This window comes from Eschscholzia californica, unplaced genomic scaffold, assembly GCF_041429995.1.
Source record: "Eschscholzia californica isolate CP2 unplaced genomic scaffold, dmEscCali1.0.p SCAF_1, whole genome shotgun sequence".
Classification (NCBI taxonomy): Eukaryota; Viridiplantae; Streptophyta; class Magnoliopsida; order Ranunculales; family Papaveraceae; genus Eschscholzia; species Eschscholzia californica.
The window spans coordinates 60,041,134-60,062,273 of record NW_028238198.1 but is presented as its reverse complement, the minus strand read 5'-3'; positions in this window follow the sequence as shown (position 1 = coordinate 60,062,273).

Below are 21,140 nucleotides of genomic sequence, written 5' to 3'. Positions count from 1 at the left end.
AGTTTAAACCTTTTGAAAATATGTTCGAAAAACGTGTAACAAAAAATAGTTTTCATAAAAAGAAAAACAATTTGAATTCATGTATACGAACAATTCACAGAAGAGACTGAATTTGGACAGAGTCTCTCTATAAATTGAACATATCAAACCTGAAAAATCTGTCAAACATTTGTACATGATTCATAAACCTCAACATAGCAGTAACATCAAATTCAAAGTGATAGTGTGCATACTATTTACATGTTTACAATCACAAACAGGTGAGAGAACGATCCTGGCTATTCTAGATGTTACATATATAATATTAACGTTGTGATAAAATCGTAAGTTGAAAATATAATAAAAAGTATATCGACCTTACATAGTGTGAGCCGACGAAGTAAACTATGTCACTCCGCGACACCAATGCCTGCAACTGAACAAAAACAAATAGGAATGAGATAACCCGAAGGTCAGCTCAATAGGATACCTAAACATCCTACCCGCACCACACACATCAACATTTTAATATATCAATAGTTATAAGTGTTACATATATACAGAGATATCAATATGCACACGAAGCAAAGCAATATAGCAAGATAATTCTTCTAGCTTACCAAGATCACGACTGAAATACGCCCTCAGTCGGGGTCACCTACTATTCGGCTAGGAAGAATCGTTCGGCCTTTGTTAGTGCGTAGGCAGGCGGCGCCTTATCGAACGTTTGACTACTGCAGTGTACACATGGATCCACGTAATACGCCGGTAAGAGCTTCCGTAATTCTTCCTTCGTCATCATCGCCCATCGGGCTGGCTTGTGATCTCAATACGCATTGAATAGTAAATCTCACCCAAACAATGATACCCTTAGAATATGTCATGACTTACCCAGACGACTATAAGAGCATCGTCGTGTAGCAGAGCCATATACCCACGGTGATACAATTATCTCATCTTGAGGCGCGTTCTATCTCCGACCAGATCTGACGCTTCCTCGCAAGGTAACTCATTGACCATTCGTAGAGTACCCAAACATATGCATGAACCTATAATAGTATTAAATGATCTGATAGGCTCCCAAAGTTACAAGAGCAAAGCCCTCCTAAAGGTCCCATCAACCCAAAGGAGAAGAGCGTTCTTGTGTCTCAAGGTAGGGTAAACCCTGTTTAAAGCTTACAAGTGTCCACTTTCAAGGATTAAGTATTTTCTTATTAAGAAAACTCGGGTAAACACCCTCTTTCATTTCGGTAAAACATTGTAAGTATCAACCACAACAGAATTCAAACCACACGCACCAGTGGTTTAGCAGAATAAATAAACAAGCATGGCATTGCGTCAGTCCCCTAATCACTCAAAGGGTTGGAATACCCAACTCCTATCCTCTCCGGACCCCATTCCGGGTAAACTAGAATGGTCGTTACCAAACGGTTGGCCACGCACCGAGTGTAACCCTTGACATAATTCATGGCTAATCCATAACATAAAAATAAACAAGAGGACCAACCAATGCCCGTCGGAAAACAACCATTACACATAACATAGATCAAGCGATTCCGCCTCCATGTTATACACGCAGCTCAAGCGATTCCGCCACCACGTGTTTACAGTTCACACAAAACGATCACACAGATCAAGCGATTCCGCCTCCATGTGATTATTTTTTTTTCATAAAAACCAATTTGTTTTGGAAAGATAAACATCCATAACATAGAGCACACCACATACATTCACGTCATGCCATATCATATCATAATTTGATTTAGATAAAGATAAAAAGAAGATAATAACTGAATATATATATATATATATATAATGGTGAAATGGGGAATACCCGTGGTCCAAGTAAGATTCATAGGATCCTACCTCTTCTTGCGCTTCCAATGGTGCTCCTGACTAAGCTCCACTTCTCCTCGAGCCCTCTATTGCAGTTCATTAGTCCTACTGAAATATGAAAGGGCAAAATGGTCATTTGACAGTCATATAACTGTCAAGAGTCCTCTTGCAACGCAAGAATGCACAAAATGAATGAAACTACACTAGAAATGTCCTATCGGCACTATTCAGTTCACTGAGACGTCTCATCAAATAACTGAAATGAATATTAACCAACCAACTTTCCACAAACTCTATTTTACATTTCCGAGTCTTCATAAGCTAACAAATTATACAACGAACTAAATACTATGAATCTAGAAGTGTCAAATCATAAAATGAATCCAATATTACGAATCCGTAACTCAAACTGTCCATTCATGTGAAATATGACAAAGTTCGGGTAACCATCTCTATTCCAATTCATTTCCAAAACTATTCGAAATATAAAATTCGAGTAGTAAAATAATTCGGCAGCAACCCGTCTATATATGGGTATCCCGAAATAGTCCATAATATCCTAAACATGATCCTGAACATAAATCATTCGAAGAAATATAACTAAAACCATCCCAAATAGTTCCAAATTACGAACCCAAGAGATATTAGACCTAACTATATAGTATTCAATATAACTATCATAAAAACCACCAAATTCGAACAAAATACAAAATTCTAAACCGCTTAATATGTAGAACGAGTCGAATATGATTACCTGGAAGAAATTTCATTCAATTCGGACTTTCGACGACAAAGATATCGACGACGGAAAATCGAACCATCAACTCGATCCATTAAAATCTCCCGTCCTTTCTCACTCTCTGTTCCCAAATGCCCAAATAAAAGTAGGGTTATTTCCCAAATGGCCCCCAACTTTGTGACCAGCTTCCTGCCTGGCCCCTTAGATTAGCAAAAATACCCATATCGCCCCCTTTTTCCGTTATCTTTAACATTCCGTTACTAGTCATATTCTCTCTCCTCTACCTCATCATCTTCTCCGGCGAATGTCGCCGGCCGGCCAATTTTCCGGCCGGCGACCTTCAAACATAAAAAAAAATAATAATAATTTTTTTTATTTTCTCTCTCCTTAAATTTTTTTTTTCCTTTTCTCTCTCTCTCTAGATCTGTTCTAGAGAGAGAGAAAAGAAAAAAAAATTAGAGAGAGAGAGGAGAGAGAAAATTTAAAAAGAAAGTTTTTTTTTATGTTTGAAGGTCGCCGGAGAAGATGATGAGGAGGCAGTGAGATGAGATGGAGGAGAGAGAATATGACTAGTTAACGGAATGTTAAAGATAACGGAAAAAGGGGGACATATGGGTATTTTTGCTAATCTAGGGGCCAGGCAGGAAGCTGGTCACAAAGTTGGGGGCCATTTGGGAAATAACCCATAAAAGCATTGCCACTGACCCTCTCTATTGAACTGAGTTATGAAGGAAAAGTGAAAGTGGGGTATTGAACTGTTTTCAGCACGAACTCAATGATCTTAATAAGATCATCAAAATGATAGAAAATTTTCCGAAAATCAACAAAAAACCTGAGAAAAACAAACAAAAAACAAATGAAAATGGCAACCGCCTGTCAATAATTTTATTAAGATTAATGTTGATGCATTGTTTAAGAATGTAACATCCAATATGGGAATTAGCTTAATTGCTCACAATGCAGAGTCAAAATTTATAGAAGCTCAGGTGAAATCCGTGAGAGCTAGAAATAGTGAAGAAGTGAAGCTATGGAAATCTTATTCAGAATAGAATGGGCAAAAGAAACGAAACATACGTCTATCATAATAGAAAGCGACAACATTAATCTCATCAAACATCTTCACAACAAACATCACACAGTGCACTGGCAATCTCTTATCCATATCAGGAGAATTCGAGAAAGCAGAAAAGAATTCGAGGCGATTAAATTCAATTACATCAGGAGAGAACTCAACTCGAATGCAGACAAATTAGCGAGATGCGCAAGGAAGAAGAACATGAGCAAAAAGTGGAAGAATGTACCTTGTATTTTAGTTGATAAATACTGTAATAACGCTTATATTAATTAATGAATAGCTAGTTCAACAAAAAAAAATAACAAGTTGGGTCCACATGAAATATAAAACCATTTTCCCCTCCAAAACGCGTCACACATTAACAGTCAGGCTTAAACTCGGTTAGAATGTTGGATTGCAAATAGGGTGCCACACGTCGCACTATAAAGTGGCCACATAATTTAATTACTTTTCAATCCATAATTTCTATATACCTCATAAACCAGTCCCTCTAATCTTATGGTCTGCTAATTCAGTCCCCATCGATTACCTTTTGACCCCCTAGTTAACCTTTTCTTTTCTTCTTCCTTCCACAACCAAACATGAAGAAATTATATTTTCCCTTTTAACTCGATACCGAAGAAAATTGTTGAATACGACTCGATATCTAAACCATGTCCGATAATTTCGTGTGACCAGTCAAAATTCATAATTTTTCGAGAACTGTCCAATGAGCTATCTGAATCAATCAAAATAAGTATTCGAAACCAAATCCTAAATGAAGCCATTGGATCCGCTCGGCTTTCTAACTCGTCCGATCCTCCGACTTGAAGGTCTAGGCGCTACAAAAATAGTTTCCTAAATTGCTAACCAACACCAAAAACAAAAATCAAGTATAACCGAATTTCTCATCCTGCTATACACAACTCTATTTTACTCAAAAAACTATTGGACAAAAACAACTAAATAAAACTAATTAAATATCTTCTTAAATTGCTAAATCAACAGCACAAACAAAAAAAACAAATATAATCGAACTTTTTCTCCAAAAATTTTAGGGTTCAAATTCTATTACCATAATTAATTGTTCATAAATAAAATTTAATCGAACATTAAGTTAAAGAGTTAACTAAATTTTGACAAATAACCAAAAAATATTACATTCCAATCAGTGCATTATATGTTGTAATTCCAGGTAGAATTAGAACCCAATAGCCCCATTCTAACACACAAGGTTGACAATATCGATTCCAACCTATATATAATCGTGGAACTGGAGCATTTTCTGTCAAAAATACTTTGACAAAGTGATTTTCCTTCCCAGATATAGCAAGTGCAATAATTTTTAATTCAAATTAATAATTCTTTTAAAAAAATTATAAAAATAATTGTACTAGAGTCATATTAGTATTCATTTTTAAGGAGAAATTCTATCAATTTTTCATTTTCTATTTTTCTGTTTTAATTTGATTTAATTTTTTCTTTTTGAGATTCTCAATATAATTTGCTAGATAACACCAATAAAACAAATTTCATTTTTGTTTAATTTTGTAAAGTTAAAACAAAGGATGGGTCTAGTAAATAATTTTGTAGAGTTAAAACATAGTTGTATTTAGCAATTCCACAAAATATTTGCTAGATAAAACCAATAAACCAACTTTTGGTATTGTTAGGAATTTCATTAAAAATTGATTTTGTCTAGCAAATAATTTTATGGAGCACTTATATAGTTTCATTTAGCATTTGTCATAATACTTACGAAATGATTTGTGCTTTTTTACTCATTTTCAATTGAGAGGAAAATTATAAGGCCCAAAATTCGGGTCAAAATATCAAATGAAGCCCAACCCGGAATGATAATGCAAAAAAAACCCAAAATTTGAAATTACAAAACATTTATGAAAATTTCTGAACAAAACACCGTTTGCTCTCAACAATTTTGTAAATGTATGAACAAATTTGTTTTTGTTCACACATAATTATATATGTTGTCACAGTTTCTAAAAGAACTAGGGTTTACAATTCATAAGAGTAAAGTGATTAGGGTTTACAAGAATCCTTATATGGTCAACATAAGTCAGTAGTCAAAGATGGAGTCAACAAACGCAGCCCAACTCAGCCCAGCTCGGTCACAACTCAGAAATGCTAAGAACACTCACCAACTGTTAAAGAAAAGTTAGTTTAAGTTAGTTAGCAAACTAACTTTTCTTTCATTTCAGTTTTCTGTTTTTAGTAACAAACTTTTTCTGTTATCTCTATAAATAAGAGAATGTAAACAACTTTAAGATTATTGGAATAAAAATTTAGGGTTCATGAAACTTACATGGTATCAGATTCAGCTAGATCCACCAAGCTAGGGTTTTCATTGTGAACTCAACACCAATCGATCATTCTCGCAAAATCACCACCAAAATTCAGAGAAGGATAGTTAATATTCAGAAAATTACTAAGATTTCAAGATAAAGATTACTAAAATTCATATGCAAGTCAAAATATTTCAGAAGATATTATTTCATATCAAAGATTATTGATCACAATAGAAGAAAACTAATACAGAAGTTCTTGTTACTTACTGTTTTTCGTGCAAAGTCTCCAACATTCTTCAAATTTCTCCATGGCAGCATCAAATCAAGGTAACCTTCCACCCATTTCTACTGTTACTAATTTCATAACTGAGAAGTTGGATGATTCAAATTATCTAATGTGGAAAGACCAAGTTGAGACCTTGCTTGGTACTTATGATCTACTAGGGTTTCTGACTGGTTTGCCTGAGGAACCACCACAACTTAGGATCATTAATGAGGTTGAACAAATTAACCCTGACTTCCTACTTTGGAGGAGTAGAGAGAGTTTTGTAAGGTCTTATCTTAAGAGTACTCTCTCTAAATCAGTCTATTATGATACATATGGATTGAATTGTGCCAAAGAAATGTGGGATTGTATCAATCTCACTCACACTGAGGGACTTGAGTCAAAGAAAGACCAATTAAGAAGGAAATTACAGTCTCTTAAGAAAGGTTCTGCTTCTATTACTACATATCTAAGAGAATTGAAAATGCTAGCAGACTCTCTCATTTCTGTTCATGATAGGATTAGTGAATCTGAATTAGTTCGTATTGCTATTCAAGGCTTAAGTTCTGACTATGATCAGTTCTCTATTGCATTAAGAGCCAATAATGAGCATCTTACTTTAGCACAACTCAAATCAAGACTCACTATGCATGAACAGTGGTTGTTATCCAAAGAACAGGATCAAGAGGTGTATTATGTTAGAAGGACAAATCAATTAAACAAACCTTCTCCTTCTTACTATAGAAATCAGTCTTATGTTACAAAAGATGGGTCATCTTCTATTCCTAAATCTTCTGGCAATATTGATGTCAAACATAAAAACCAAAAGGCAGAAGACTTTGATTTCTCTACTATTCCCTGTGGTATATGCAAAAGATGGGGTCACTCAGCTGGAGTGTGTTTTTTCAGATATACACCAAATAAAACCCAATCTGGGTATCATACAGAGTCTCAACCTCAGCCAGAAGGTTGTAATTCTGAGGTTAAGACTGAGTCTGTGGAGCCACAATCCTATTTTTATGAGGATGAAGCACTACCAGAATGCAACAATGCTGTAATTTATGATTATGTATATGAAGATTGTACCGATGATGTTTTCCATGAATGTCATACAACCATTGTTGAAGATAGCATTGATAATGATGAATTTCATGATTGTCTAACAGATGCTTTTTCTAGTTATATTAATCATGAGAAGTGTTATGTTGTTGAAAATGACATAAGTACAGATAAAAAAGATGCTTCCTGGCTGGCAGACACAGAGGCAAGTAGTCATATGACTCATACCTCAGGTAATCTTCTCTCTACCCTACCATATCAAGGGACTCAAGCAGTGATGGTGGGTGGTGGCAAATTTATACCCATCACTAGTACTGGGTCATCAAAGTTATGTACTTCTACTCATGATTTCAGTCTCAACAAGGTACTTTGTGTTCCTCAATTAAAAAGAAATTTACTTTCTATTTCTAAATTCACCAAGGACAACTCATTTTCAGTTGAATTTATGCCATGGGGTTATCAAATTAAAGATATAAGCTCTAAGAAAGTGTTAGCTGCAGAACCAATGAAAAATAATCTTTATCCTATTGAAGTTCATGCAAATTCTCTTAAAAACAGACCAATTGAAGTACATGCAGCTCAAACAGTATGTTCTTATGATATTTGGCATACTAGGCTTGGACATTCTCATCATGGGTTTAATAGGAAATTACATCACAAGAATAAGATAGCAGTATCAAATATAAATGACAAGAAGTTTTGCAAATATTGTGAATTAGGTAAGAGTAAATCTCTTCCTTTTGCAACCTCCTTATCCACAACTACTACACCCTTGCATCTTATTCATTGTGATATATGGGGTCCTGCACCCATCAATACCCCTAATGGTGCAAGGTATTACATTCTCTTTCTAGATGATTTCAGCAAGTATAGTTTGATTTATGCCATGAAACTCAGATCAGATAGTTTGAAGTGTTTTACTCATTTTAAAGCAACAAATGAGAACCTTTTACAACAGAAAGTTGTCTATTTTCAATCTGATGGAGCACCAGAACTTAAAAAAGGTGTTTTCAGAGCCTTCTTAGACTCCAATGGTATTATATTCAGGTGTTCTTGTCCATATACTCCTCAACAAAATGGCAAGGCTGAGAGGAAACATAGACACATCACTGAATTGGGTAACACTTTATCGTTTCATTATTCTTTACCAAAGTTTTTGTGGTTTGATGCATTTAATACAGCTGTGTACATCTGATGGGCCTAAAAAGTTTCCTAAATAGGTCACCACCCGCAAGTATACGGGCGTCAAGTGATAATTCCGGTAAGTCCGGTTCGTTCCTCAGAGACTAAGTCAATCTATTCTGACTCCTATAACTAATTTGGATTTTCTTCAGATTTTGATTTTCTTGCAATTTAATTAGCAAAGACAAATAAAAAATGGTAAATGAATTGATGGGAGAAGTAGCCTAGGGTTCAGAATCCATTTTAATTATGCATAGACCTCGAATTAACTTTTATATCTTTTATGAATCAAAATACTAAGTTTTTATCAACTCTAACTATTATCTATCAACTAGCAAGTATCCACCATTAAAGAACCTAACCTAAACATGGTGGATCAAGCTTCAAGAAGCATAGGTAATGAAAGACAAGTCACGATTCAATGATCAATTAACAACTAAGAAGTATAAATCTTTAAATGTGTCACTCTAAATATGATAAATCAACTCAAGAATATTAATCGATGAATAAATCATGAACAAAGTTTGATAGAAATCAATACATGAAGCATTTAATTTATCCAAATAATTGTCTAATATGCATAATTAGAACTTCATCAAAACCCTAGACTAAAGGAAAATTAGCTACTCATCACTAAAGAGATCATACTCATGGTAGGAGAGATAGAAATCAATAAAATAAGTGAGGGAGAAAGAATTGGAGAAGAAACAACCTTTTTCTCGCAAATTTTCCTTCTAATTTGCAACCAAACGGACCCTATAGGATGTATTTTCCTGTTGTTTTTCCAGAATTCTGCCAAACGCACCCTCAGAGAAAACGATTTTCTCGTCTTCTCGGAAAATACTTCTCTGTGGGAAAATTATTTTCCTCACCTGGTTCTTCTCTCTCTCTACTGTTTTCTCCTTCTTTCTCACTCTAAATCTTATCTTTCTCTCTTTATAACAATAAGAAACTCTCTCTTTCTCTTTATAACCGAACCAGTAAAGGGAGAAGAGGATAAAGAGATTTAAACAAAATCAATTTTATTAATATGAACTCTCTCTCTCTCTTTACAGTACCTCTTGAAGGAGTTGAAGGAGATGTCCTTCGACCAAGGTGACAATGCGAACAATTTGTCGGATAGGACAATTGATGTGGAAGATCATCAAGTCCGATTGATTTAGGGATCGTAGAGTTGTAGCTAGAGACCAACTACGATCGTCGAATTACGAAGTAATTCGCGGCTAACTTCGATCGGATCCTACAACGGGTTACACATAAGAGTGACAAATTGATCTAGGATATGATTAGTGGGAGTGAGATATAATCATGGGAGTGTCCCATAAACATATCTCATAGGCCTAAAAAGGAATTAGGCAAAGATAGTACAAAAAGGCCAAAAACAGGGTTTTTGGGCCTAGACCGGTTCGGGTACTTCTAGGACTCGGATTGGGCTGAATTTTGGAGGGTTAGTTGCTGATATAATAAACATTATAACTGCCAATTTTCGTGGTGTTTGCACACCTCCTCCTTAGGGAATTGAGAAAATACCAATAGTTGCTATTTTCGACTATTTCCCTAAATCTTATTCTAAAGGGTGTTTTAGGAAACCTAAAAGGAGGTGGATTCTTATTAGGGTTCTATATAAACACTCTTAGGGCAGAGAATAAGGTGTGGAATTTCTCTCTAAGCTTTCTTACTCTACCACATCAAGTAGAGAGGAGAAAGTGAGCTAATTCCCATTACTATCAATCTAGTCAAAGAAGGTGTTCTTCTTTTCCAACCACCATTAGTGTGCTAGCTATACAACAAGGTGGGAGATCAAATTGATTGCTCGTGTCCCAAGTAGAGGAGCTACACTTGAAGCTCTTGGTCTTCTTCAATCAATTCAACTAGTTCGAGGGAAAAGCGATTAAGGTAATCTACTATCTCCATTAGATTAATTACTAGTTTTGCATGGGATCCTGGGAATACTAGTGTAGACATTAGATGTCATATTTCCGCTATAAAAACTAGTAGAAGGGTGTAAATCCCTACAGTGGCGTCAGAGCCTCTTGCAATTAACTAGTTTTTGCTAAGAATCGAACTAGTTCACATTGGATATGATTGATAGTTCAATAAATTGAGTTTATAAAAGTATTTTAAAAGTATTTTAAAAATTATTTAAACTCACAATTTGATATTATTGAATGGGATTCAATGAATTTCAAATTGAGAATCAAATTGTTAAAAGTGTTTTAAAAGACTCAATTTGATTGAATTTCAAACTAATCCATGCTTGATAGTTATGTTTAAAAGGTTTTAAACATAAAATTTGATTAATTTTGAATTGGATTCAAAGATTTTTCAAATTGATTTCAAAATTTTTATTTGAAAAAGTTTCAAAAACCTAGATTTTGATCCAAAATTGGTTTGATTAAGAGTTGTTTTTAAGTTTTGGAAACTTTTGAAAAACAAAATTTGGAATTTTAGAAGTGTTTTAAAAGGAGTTGTTTTGAGTTTAGGAAACTCCCAAAACAAATTTGGAAAATTTTAAAAGTTTCTAAAAGTTTTGAAAAATTTTAGAAGTGTTCTAAAAGGAATTTCAAAATTTTAGAAAAGTTTTAAATTTGGAAAATAGCAACTTAGAGTTGCATAAGAAAAAAAAAAAAAAAGTGGAAACTTGAAGTTTTAGAAACTTCAAGGTTGCTGTCCTGGTCAGGCCAGGACGCGTCTGGGACGCGACCAGGACGCGTCCAAGGCCGCGACCAGGACGCGTCCCACTACTGTGGTCGCGTCTTCCATACGCGACCAGTAGCTATACCAGGACGCGTCTGGGACGCGTCCAGTAGCTACCACCAGACGCGTCTGGGACGCGTCCAGTAGCTACCACCAGACGCGTCTTGGAGACGCGTCTGAGGTTCTGGGTGTCTCGGACTAGTCCGAGACACCTAGTGCTGGTCCGGTCCAGCACCAGACACGTCTAGGACGCGTCTGGTACATGGACTAGCGTCCTGGCTCCGGGCCAGGACGAGACCAGGCCTTGGTAGGCCTCGGCCAGGACATGCCGGCCCTATGGGCCGTGCTATGTCCGGACCTTGTCCGAACCCTTTTTGGGCTTGGGCCGGGACTTGTCTAGGACTTGTCCCGGGCTTTTCGAGGCTTTTCGGACCACAAAAAGGGACCATCATTCGAGTGGGAGTTTTTGCCAAAATTTCTTCCGATTCCAACCAAATAATTCCAAAATCAATCCGGGCCATCCAGAAGGCCAAAACGGATTTCTCTTTAAATTGATTTATGAAATCGTTAAGAATCGAACCAATATTTTTTCCGAAATTGACCCGGGCTTTCTCGAGCCCAAAACGGAGTTTTTCTTAAAGATGATTTTAGAAATCATAAAAGATAAAACCGGAACGCACCATTAGTTGAATTCTTCGAATTTAGACTTAAGGTCCGTAATGTGATATGTGATGTCAACAAAAGTATCTCCCAAGATAATCATGCATATATAATTCTTAGCCTTGATATATTATATGATTGCATGTGATGTGAATGCGGGAAACTAGTATGGCCATAGATTTATTTCTTTATTCTTGTTTTAAGCACGGATGGGTGCATGCTTTGTAATTAATTTTAATTTCAAGTTTATACGATCTGCGAATCGTTAGAGTCTTGTAATTAGAGTTTAGGGTCTATGAGTCCATTGAAGAAACTCGAGGATGAAATCCAAAGGCGAGTGGGAGAAATCAATGGAGGTTCAAAGATGGCGATCTAAGATGAACCAAAAGGCGAAACAAGAAGAAAACCAAAGGAGATTAGATCTTCTAGGTTAGGGGCCATACTAGGATCCATGTCTGCTTGATTTACTTTCTCGCGCGCATTTACTTACTTATTTACGCTTTATGTCGTGGATGTTAGTTAGGCTAAATAGTTCACTATAACAAACGCCAGACTAGCGTAAAAGTCCCCAAAACGTAATCTTGAGTAATCGCCTATCCAGATTAAGACACTCGTTGCGCCCTTGTTCGAGGAAGGTGGGTCGGCCTTCGCAGAGTACCTCCTCTACCTTGGGACAATGCGGGTAGGTCTATAGAAGAGGCCTACACGTCTAAATGGTTCTACTCAACGAGATCAGCAAGAGAGTCTTGGATACTCGAGGCAAAAGGATAGATTAGTCATTCATTAATGAAATCTATCAACCAAGAGTCATAAGGTATGATCAGTGAAGTAGTTCGCTCACCCGGAACGACGGAGTCAAAGGGTAGGGCCTTCGTCCGCTTTACTTCGAAGAACTGGGGTCTTGGAATCACTTATTCAATCGGGGACAATTTTATATTGAATAATGTGGGAAAACTAAGTTTTTCAAAAACGATAACGAGTTTTAAAACTTTGCCATTTCTTTATGTAGTTTTAAGATGACACAAACAATTTCAACATTGAATCACACCTAAGGGAGGTGCTGATCCACTTCCTAGAATGGAAGAATGAATCCGAGAATAGTTCTCAGATTCAAAAGGAAGGTCACTAGAATACCCAATCCCAATGTTGACTCATACAAGAGAAGGTCAAAAGCCATTTGCAAGCAATCGTATAAAATTCTCTTTGGAAGAGTAATGAATGCTAGCATAACCATTAATACAAACTAAGGAAGAAATTCCTACAAAAGTCATAAATGGGGAGGTACGAGACCTCCAAGGCAATCTGAAAGTCATCCTAAGGGAAGACAACAGAATACATCTATCACCCAATTCAATATCGATTGAACAAAGATAGATAAGACCTTAGATGAGTCACTCAGGTTGTTACGGTCAAACTGAGCAGAACATACGGGAATATCCAATCTAAGAAAGGTTCTTAAGATTTGGTACAAAGAATCTAAGAAAGAGATCTTGAGATTCAAAAGGACAAAAGGATCAGTCAAGTGAGACAAACATTTGATAAAAGAAAAGCAGTTGCCGAGTACATGATCAAGAGTATTCCTCATTACTGTGAATGTTTCTAAAACAATGGCTAGACCATTTAAAAGGAAACTACCTTTAGCACCTGGAGGACAAAAGGAATGGAATTATGAATTCCGGTTCCGTATCCTTGCTAACAAAGTTAAAAACAAGTATCATAAAATTCCTTCATCAGGTATTTAAGACCAGATGAGCGGCTCAGTGGGAGCTTAAGGGAATTACATACTTGACTAAAAGAAGTAAAGATCCAAGAGGGAGCAGAAGCAGTAATGCTAGGGATGCTGAAAGGGATCAAAGTCTTCTTTTAGACACTGATCTAGCTTAGAACTTAATAGTGATTATTTTGTTCTTCTAGAAACATATGATGTTTTAAACCAGTGGTAAAATTAACTGAAGGTTAACATTGATAATGGCTAAAATCAAGAGATTCAAACTCATTAAACTTCAGCATTGTCAATTGGGTCTTAAGGACTAATTGACAAAGTCACCCTTTTCAAAAGGCACAGAGACTAGTAATCTATTAGGACTCATACAGTGTTATGCAGACCTATAAGTTTACTTGCAGAAGCTAACGAGAGAAACTTCAAATACGTACTCTGACAACTTCATGAAGTATGGAAACGTATAAATCATAAAGTATAAGTCGGAATGTTTGAAAGGTTCAAACAAAGTACAAACCGAAGTAAAAGAATCATTTTGACAAGAGAGTTTAAGTCATCCGATTAGATTGGAGTGATAAAAACTTGAGTCAAATACTAAATAACCATCAAAGGAGTTGAGAAAACGTTCCTCAACTCGCTCCATGGAACACATCTGAGGGATGGTGGATTCAGTGGGAGTAATCGAACATTGCTATGCATAATTCGATCAAAGATGGGTTTAAGCCAGTCTTCCGAATATTTTGGGACATATTCTATAAACGATTGTTTTCACACTTACCAAAGTCCGTCTAACAGCTAAGCTTGTAAAAGCATTACAAAATTAGCTAATATCTGACGCAATTTCTTTTGAAAGAATTTTGGGCTTCTTCCATAACCAATCAAGAGAACAAAGTGTTTGTTGCTCATGATAGTATTCTTCTAATAATTAGCACTAATTATTACAAGAATAAGTGGGAGAAAAAGGTACAAGTCGATTTAATTCGATCATGAGAAAAATCATGAAGAGTCATGAAGAACAATCATGAAAACTTGTACAAGACGATTAAATTCGACCAAGAGCAATAAACTGCGGCTCCTCGGAAAAGGAAAGGTTAAAGATATGATCTTGTAAACCCACCGCACAAAAGCGAATATCATTCGCAGGAGAACTCTTAAAGCAAGTGAAAGTGTCTCGAAAAGAATATCTCAAAGTAGTTGAGAAAATTCCAAATTGTTGTTCAAAAGCCCTAAAAGGTCAAATCTCAAAGACTCAGAAAATAAAGGTTATTTCTGAAGAGATAAAAGACCTGCGCAGAAACGGAAACTGACTCTAGATTTTGGCTAGAAGCCAAAATCATCGTGGAATCCATATCTCGTCAAGACATGAAGCTTGATAATTTAAGTCAACAGAAGACCTAAATTGGTTTTCCAAAGTAGAAAACTGAGAAGGATGGAAACATTCATGTTTCCCGAAACGAGACAAGAAGAATAAAGATTCTTCCAATCAAGTTATGTCCACATGCATGCTTCAAAATCTATCAACGGATTAAAAGCACGCAAGAGTTAGAATCTTCGATTCAAAAGGCAATCAAAGAAGTTTGATTCCTGAGGAATGAAGAAAATCTTGAATCACGAGTTTCAAGTAGGTAAGTGGGAGAAACAAACCTTCCGGGTCCGTATGCAGAGTACATACAAAAGATTGAGTACGACACAAGGTGTTGTATAACAGTAACGAACTGACTCAATAAAGGACCACACACAAAAGGATAAAATGCCATTTTGGGCATCTGAAGATCTATAGGCATAGATCAAAAGGATGATAGGATTAGAGAGACTCAGTACGCTGAGATGCTTGAGATCCGAAACAGAAAATCTAAGACTCGGAAAGTCTAAAAGATTTCGACCCAAAAACTCATGACAGAGGGCGTTGCAAAACTCGGAGTCTGAAAAGACACCGATGAGCTAGCACGCATGAGAGAGACATTTATGTTCGAAAACATAAAGTCAATCATGTTGGACATGATTAGCATTTAAACATCCGAATTCGGATTGGAAAACCGAAACACTACTTAGTACATCCTAGAAGGCTAAAGGATGAAGTAGTACAAAGTTGAACATGTCATCGTAGCAAACTTCCAGACATGGAAGGAAAGTAGGCTAAAAGTGTTTTAAGCCGGGAACTGTTGCAAATACTACACAAAGAATTAAAAGCCTTAACTCTAGTAAAAGTTACTAGATATTATCAAGGTTGAAGTTAGCAATCTTCAAATTAATTGATAATAAGCAAAGTTTAAAACCGACTACCACGGTAGTCAAACTAAACTGTCACCTAAGACATAATATGAGATTCATACACAGTCTAAGGCATGAGGTATAATTTTAAACCTCGACGAGTAAAACTGAGTGGGTAAAAGGAGTTTTACGGAAGAGGCTCAGATTTACAACTCTCGTTATCAGAAATAATAAGAATTATTTCACCAGTCGTCTAAACTTGGTTTAGTGTTTAAACGACAGTCCATAGATAATAAAACGTTCCGAATAGGTTTGTCAGATACGTGATCTGATGAATGAAACCCTATTAAGTGAACTTGGAATATTTATTATCAAAAATCCCTGGTCCAGGTCATTGCATGGACAACAATGACTCACGAAGACTAGCACGGGAGTCGATGGGTTAGCGCAGTTTCATGGGCTATAGGAATAGTATATTCTATTCGACTACGTGGGTGTATAAAAGGTTTATACACTGGATAACCCTCAAATGAGAAGTACATCATTCGTGATGAACGTCAATACTTCTCATAAAGACAATTGGAGAGATTCCTCAAAACATGAGTGCTCCACTCATCTTATGTAAGGAATGCCCGACTTTGGTTCCGTTAAACGCCGCGCCGTAAAAGGAGGTTATAAAGACGGATACTGGGAAGGACAGGATAGACATGAAGTTAAGTGGGAGCGCAAGAATGGATTGTGTCACCCTAATCACATTAGGTACAAAGTGTCTCAAGGCCACTTGATGAGTAGCAACTGAAAATGCGTGGCCGCGCTCAAACGGATTAAAAGTTAATTGTTTGTCTTTTACAGTTGTACTCGGATATCAAGAAAGTCTGAATGATGTGACGTATCAGATGGGATACTAAATTGACACGGAAATCGAGGCATTGCACTTGTTCTAAGTCCAAGTGGGAGTCTGAAGGAGTTGAAGGAGATGTCCTTCGACCAAGGTGACAATGCGAACAATTTGTCGGATAGGATAATTGATGTGGAAGATCATCAAGTCCGATTGATTTAGGGATCGTAGAGTTGTAGCTAGAGACCAACTACGATCGTCGAATTACGAAGTAATTCGCGGCTAACTTCGATCGGATCCTACAACGGGTTACACATAAGAGTGACAAATTGATCTAGGATATGATTAGTGGGAGTGAGATATAATCATGGGAGTGTCCCATAAACATATCTCATAGGCCTAAAAAGGAATTAGGCAAAGATAGTACAAAAAGGCCAAAAACAGGGTTTTTGGGCCTAGACCGGTTCGGGTACTTCTAGGACTCGGATTGGGCTGAATTTTGGAGGGTTAGTTTCTGATATAATAAAAATTATATCTGCCAATTTTCGTGGTGTTTGGACACCTCCTCCTTAGGGAATTGAGAAAATACCAATAGTTGCTATTTTCGACTATTTCCCTAAATCTTATTCTAAAGGGTGTTTTAGGAAACCTAAAAGGAGGTGGATTCTTATTAGGGTTCTATATAAACACTCTTAGGGCAGAGAATAAGGTGTGGAATTTCTCTCTAAGCTTTCTTACTCTACCACATCAAGTAGAGAGGAGAAAGTGAGCTAATTCCCATTACTATCAATCTAGTCAAAGAAGGTGTTCTTCTTTTCCAACCACCATTGGTGTGCTAGCTATACAACAAGGTGGGAGATCAAATTGATTGCTCGTGTCCCAAGTAGAGGAGCTACACTTGAAGCTCTTGGTCTTCTTCAATCAATTCAACTAGTTCGAGGGAAAAGCGATTAAGGTAATCTACTATCTCCATTAGATTAATTACTAGTTTTGCATGTGATCCTGGGAATACTAATGTAGACATTAGATGTCATATTTCCGCTATAAACACTAGTAGAAGGGTGTAAATCCCTACACCTCTCTCTCTCTCTCTCTCTCTCTTAACTCGTTCTTTCTAACCTTCTGTCTCTCACAAAGAGAAGGATTAGGAGATGAAAAAGAAATGAAAAAAAAAACTCTTTTACTCACTTTCTCTCTCTACCTTCTTCTATCTCTCGGCTTTAACAATGGTCGAGTTCCTTCTCTCTCTCTCTCTCCAACTCTTTTTCTTCTTCTTTAGCCGTGAGGAGATGTTAATGGTGGTCGGTTCCCAAAACTGAGATAATTCAATCAGTTCCTCCTGGTTATTTCTTATAGCCGAGACCCTATACCTCTCTCCCTCTCTTTCCTTCTCTGTCTCGGTTTTCTTTCTCTCTCTAAACAATATTCCAGCCGAAACCTTCTTCATTCAATCAATATCTTCCATCAACCATGCCTTCCATCTTTTCCATCTTGTTTCCTTTTAAAATTTCTTTCCCTCTCAACCTTTCTTTCCTTCTCTCGGTTTTCCATCTATCTTCTTCTTTCCATTTTAGATTTCTCTTATTTCCTTCTTCAAGAATTTGAAAAGATATTCTCAAATGTTTGGAGATTAACCAGTCGGGTAATGCCGTGCTCGCTATAGGGGTGAATGGTTCGCTGCTTCACGGCCATAGGAAGAATACAGAACAAACCTCATCAGCTGGAGAAGTCCGTGCGGAAAGGATCTCGACCGTTCAATCTGCCAGATATACCCAGGTGCACGGTAATACTATGCGCGCGGTTATACTGGAACTTGGTACACTGGACATCTCGACGTACCACCACAGATGACCGAAGTTAGCCCGAAATATTCACATTACCAGTTGGATTGGCCGCCACGTGTCTCTGAAGATCTATATTGACTTGATTTTGACAAATCTTTGACCCGCTATAATTTCCGCATCCGGACACCGTTTTGACTTCCGTTTCAGCCCATAGATTCGTATTGGACTCTACTTTCTTTTTTTTTTTTGGAATTCGACTACGATCTACATATGTCGTTACATTTGGCATTGATACATCAAAGATGTGATACGCTCAATAACTGACCACTCAAACTGAAACAAGACCGGACCTATAACCCAACATGACAATGGCCTAAAGCCCAACTACATTATTTACACCCTAATAATCCCAAATCAAATAACCAAAGATTCCACCTTCTCTGGGATTCGAACCTGAGACCTCCAGGGATTTCTGGAGTTTATGTCAACACCTTGGAACCACTTGGGCTACCAACTGTTGACGGACTCTACTTTCACATGAGCACTAATATTGACCAAAATGCCCTTGTCATTAAAATGACCAAAATGCCCCTCAAATATGTCTTTATCACGATGTTTTTGCATCGAACTCCGTAAATGAGACCTGAGAAAGAAAATCAAACAAATCATCAGAGTAACCGCTCGAACTGGACTAACTAACCCGAGTTAAGAGATTCAAATGAGACATTTTCATGTCTCATCAACATCATCAATAGACTACCCACTCTCACTTTAAATGGTTTATCACCTTTTGAGAAACTATTCCATGTTCCTCCTGATTACACTTCTTTCAAGTCTTTTGGGTGTGCTTGTTATCCACATTTGGGGGAATTAAGACAAGATAAGCTCAGCCCAAAGAGTATTGAATGTTTTTTTCTAGGTTATAACAATGAGCATAAAGGGTATAAGTGTTATGATCCTTTAACAAAAAGAGTTTATATTTCTAGGACATGTAGTTTTTGATGAAGGTAATTTCCCTTACACCAACATCTCTCAACTACAGTCTAGTAGTGATCAGCATAGTGAGCAACCTATTTCACTTCCTCTACCTCCTATGCAAAATTGTCTTCCTGTTTCCACTTAAATTGGGACATCTAGTAGTTTTACTAGCTCACCAGCAAGTTTTGTGGTTAGGGGTATGACTTCACATGAGGAGGGCATTTCTAGTTTACCTACTAGTACACCAGCAACCTCAATAGTTTCAATACCCCCTCAATAGTCAGATCATATTATCACTAGAGGTAGAAATGGCATTCTCAAACCAAAACAGCTTCCAGCTGATTTTGTTGCTCATTTTACATCACCTCATAGTTTAAATGTAGCCTATTTGTCACTTCTACGACTACCCACTGAACCAACTACTTACAAAGAGGCATCAAAACACAATGAATGGGTTTAGGCTATGAATGATGATACTTAGCTCTTTGGAATAATGAAACCTGGTCTCTAGTACCATATGATAGTTCCATGAATGTACTTGGGTGAAAATGGGTATTCAAATTAAAACAGAAAAGTGATGGGTCTATAGAAAGGTACAAGGCAAGGCTTGTTGCCAAGGTTTTCATCAAAAGGAGGGTATAGACTATGACGGGATTTTTAGTCCTGTTGTGAAGGCAAACACCATTAGAATTGTTTTGTCTATTGTTGTCACAAGGTCCTGGCCTATCAAACAGTTAGATGTTTCAAATGCTTTCCTTCATGGAACATTAACTGAATCAGTTTATATGATCCAGTCACCTGGGTTTGTTGAAAAGGGTAAAGAAAACCATGTGTGTTCATTACATAAGGCTCTGTATGGACTCAAACAGGCTCCTAGGGCTTGGTTCACAAAATTTGCTTTCTTTCTATATGAATATGGGTTTCAGAAAAGTAGGTCTGATCAGTCCATGTTTGTTCTTTATTCTAAGGAGGACACCATGATACTACTTTTATATGTTGATGATATAATCTTAACAAGAAGCTCACAGTCTATGATTTCTACCCTAATCTCTGATTTGAGTACTACTTTTAAGATGAAGGATTTGGGCATCTTATCTTACTTCTTGGGTATTGAGGTTACCTGTGAACAACATATTACTCACATGCTTTTATCTCAGACTAAGTATACCTTACAACTTTTGAGTAAGGCAAATCTCTTGGATTCAAAACCATCAAAGATTCCAGTAACAAGTGGTCAAAGGGTTTCTATCAATGATGGTGACTTACTTCCAAATCCAACAGAATATAGAAGTCATGTTGGTGCCCTACAGTATCTAACACTTACAAGACCTGATATTTCGTTTGCTGTAAACTACACATCTCAGTTTATGCATAAACCAACATCATCTCACTTGATGATTGTCAAGAAAATACTAAGGTATCTCAAAGGGTCTATAGGGTCTGGTATTCGTATTGTTCCCAGTGATCTTACTAATATCACTGCTTACTCAGATTCTGACTGGGTTGGATGCCCAGACTCTTGAAAATCTACTGGAGGATTTTGTATATTTCTTGGTTCAAACTTAGTCTCTTGGAGTTCTAAGAAACAAGCTAGAGTAGCAAAATCATCTACAGAAGCTGAATACAAAGCTTTATCTACTATGGCAATAGAAGTTGTCTGGATCTCTTACCTGCTGGATGAACTCCATTTCTCTTTCAAGAAACCTTTTACGCTCTTCTGTGATAATATCAGTGCAAAATATCTCGCCTCAAATCCGGTTTTTCATGCACGGACTAAACATATTGAGGTGGATTTCCATTATGTTCGTGACTTGGTCTCGAATGGTTCTGTT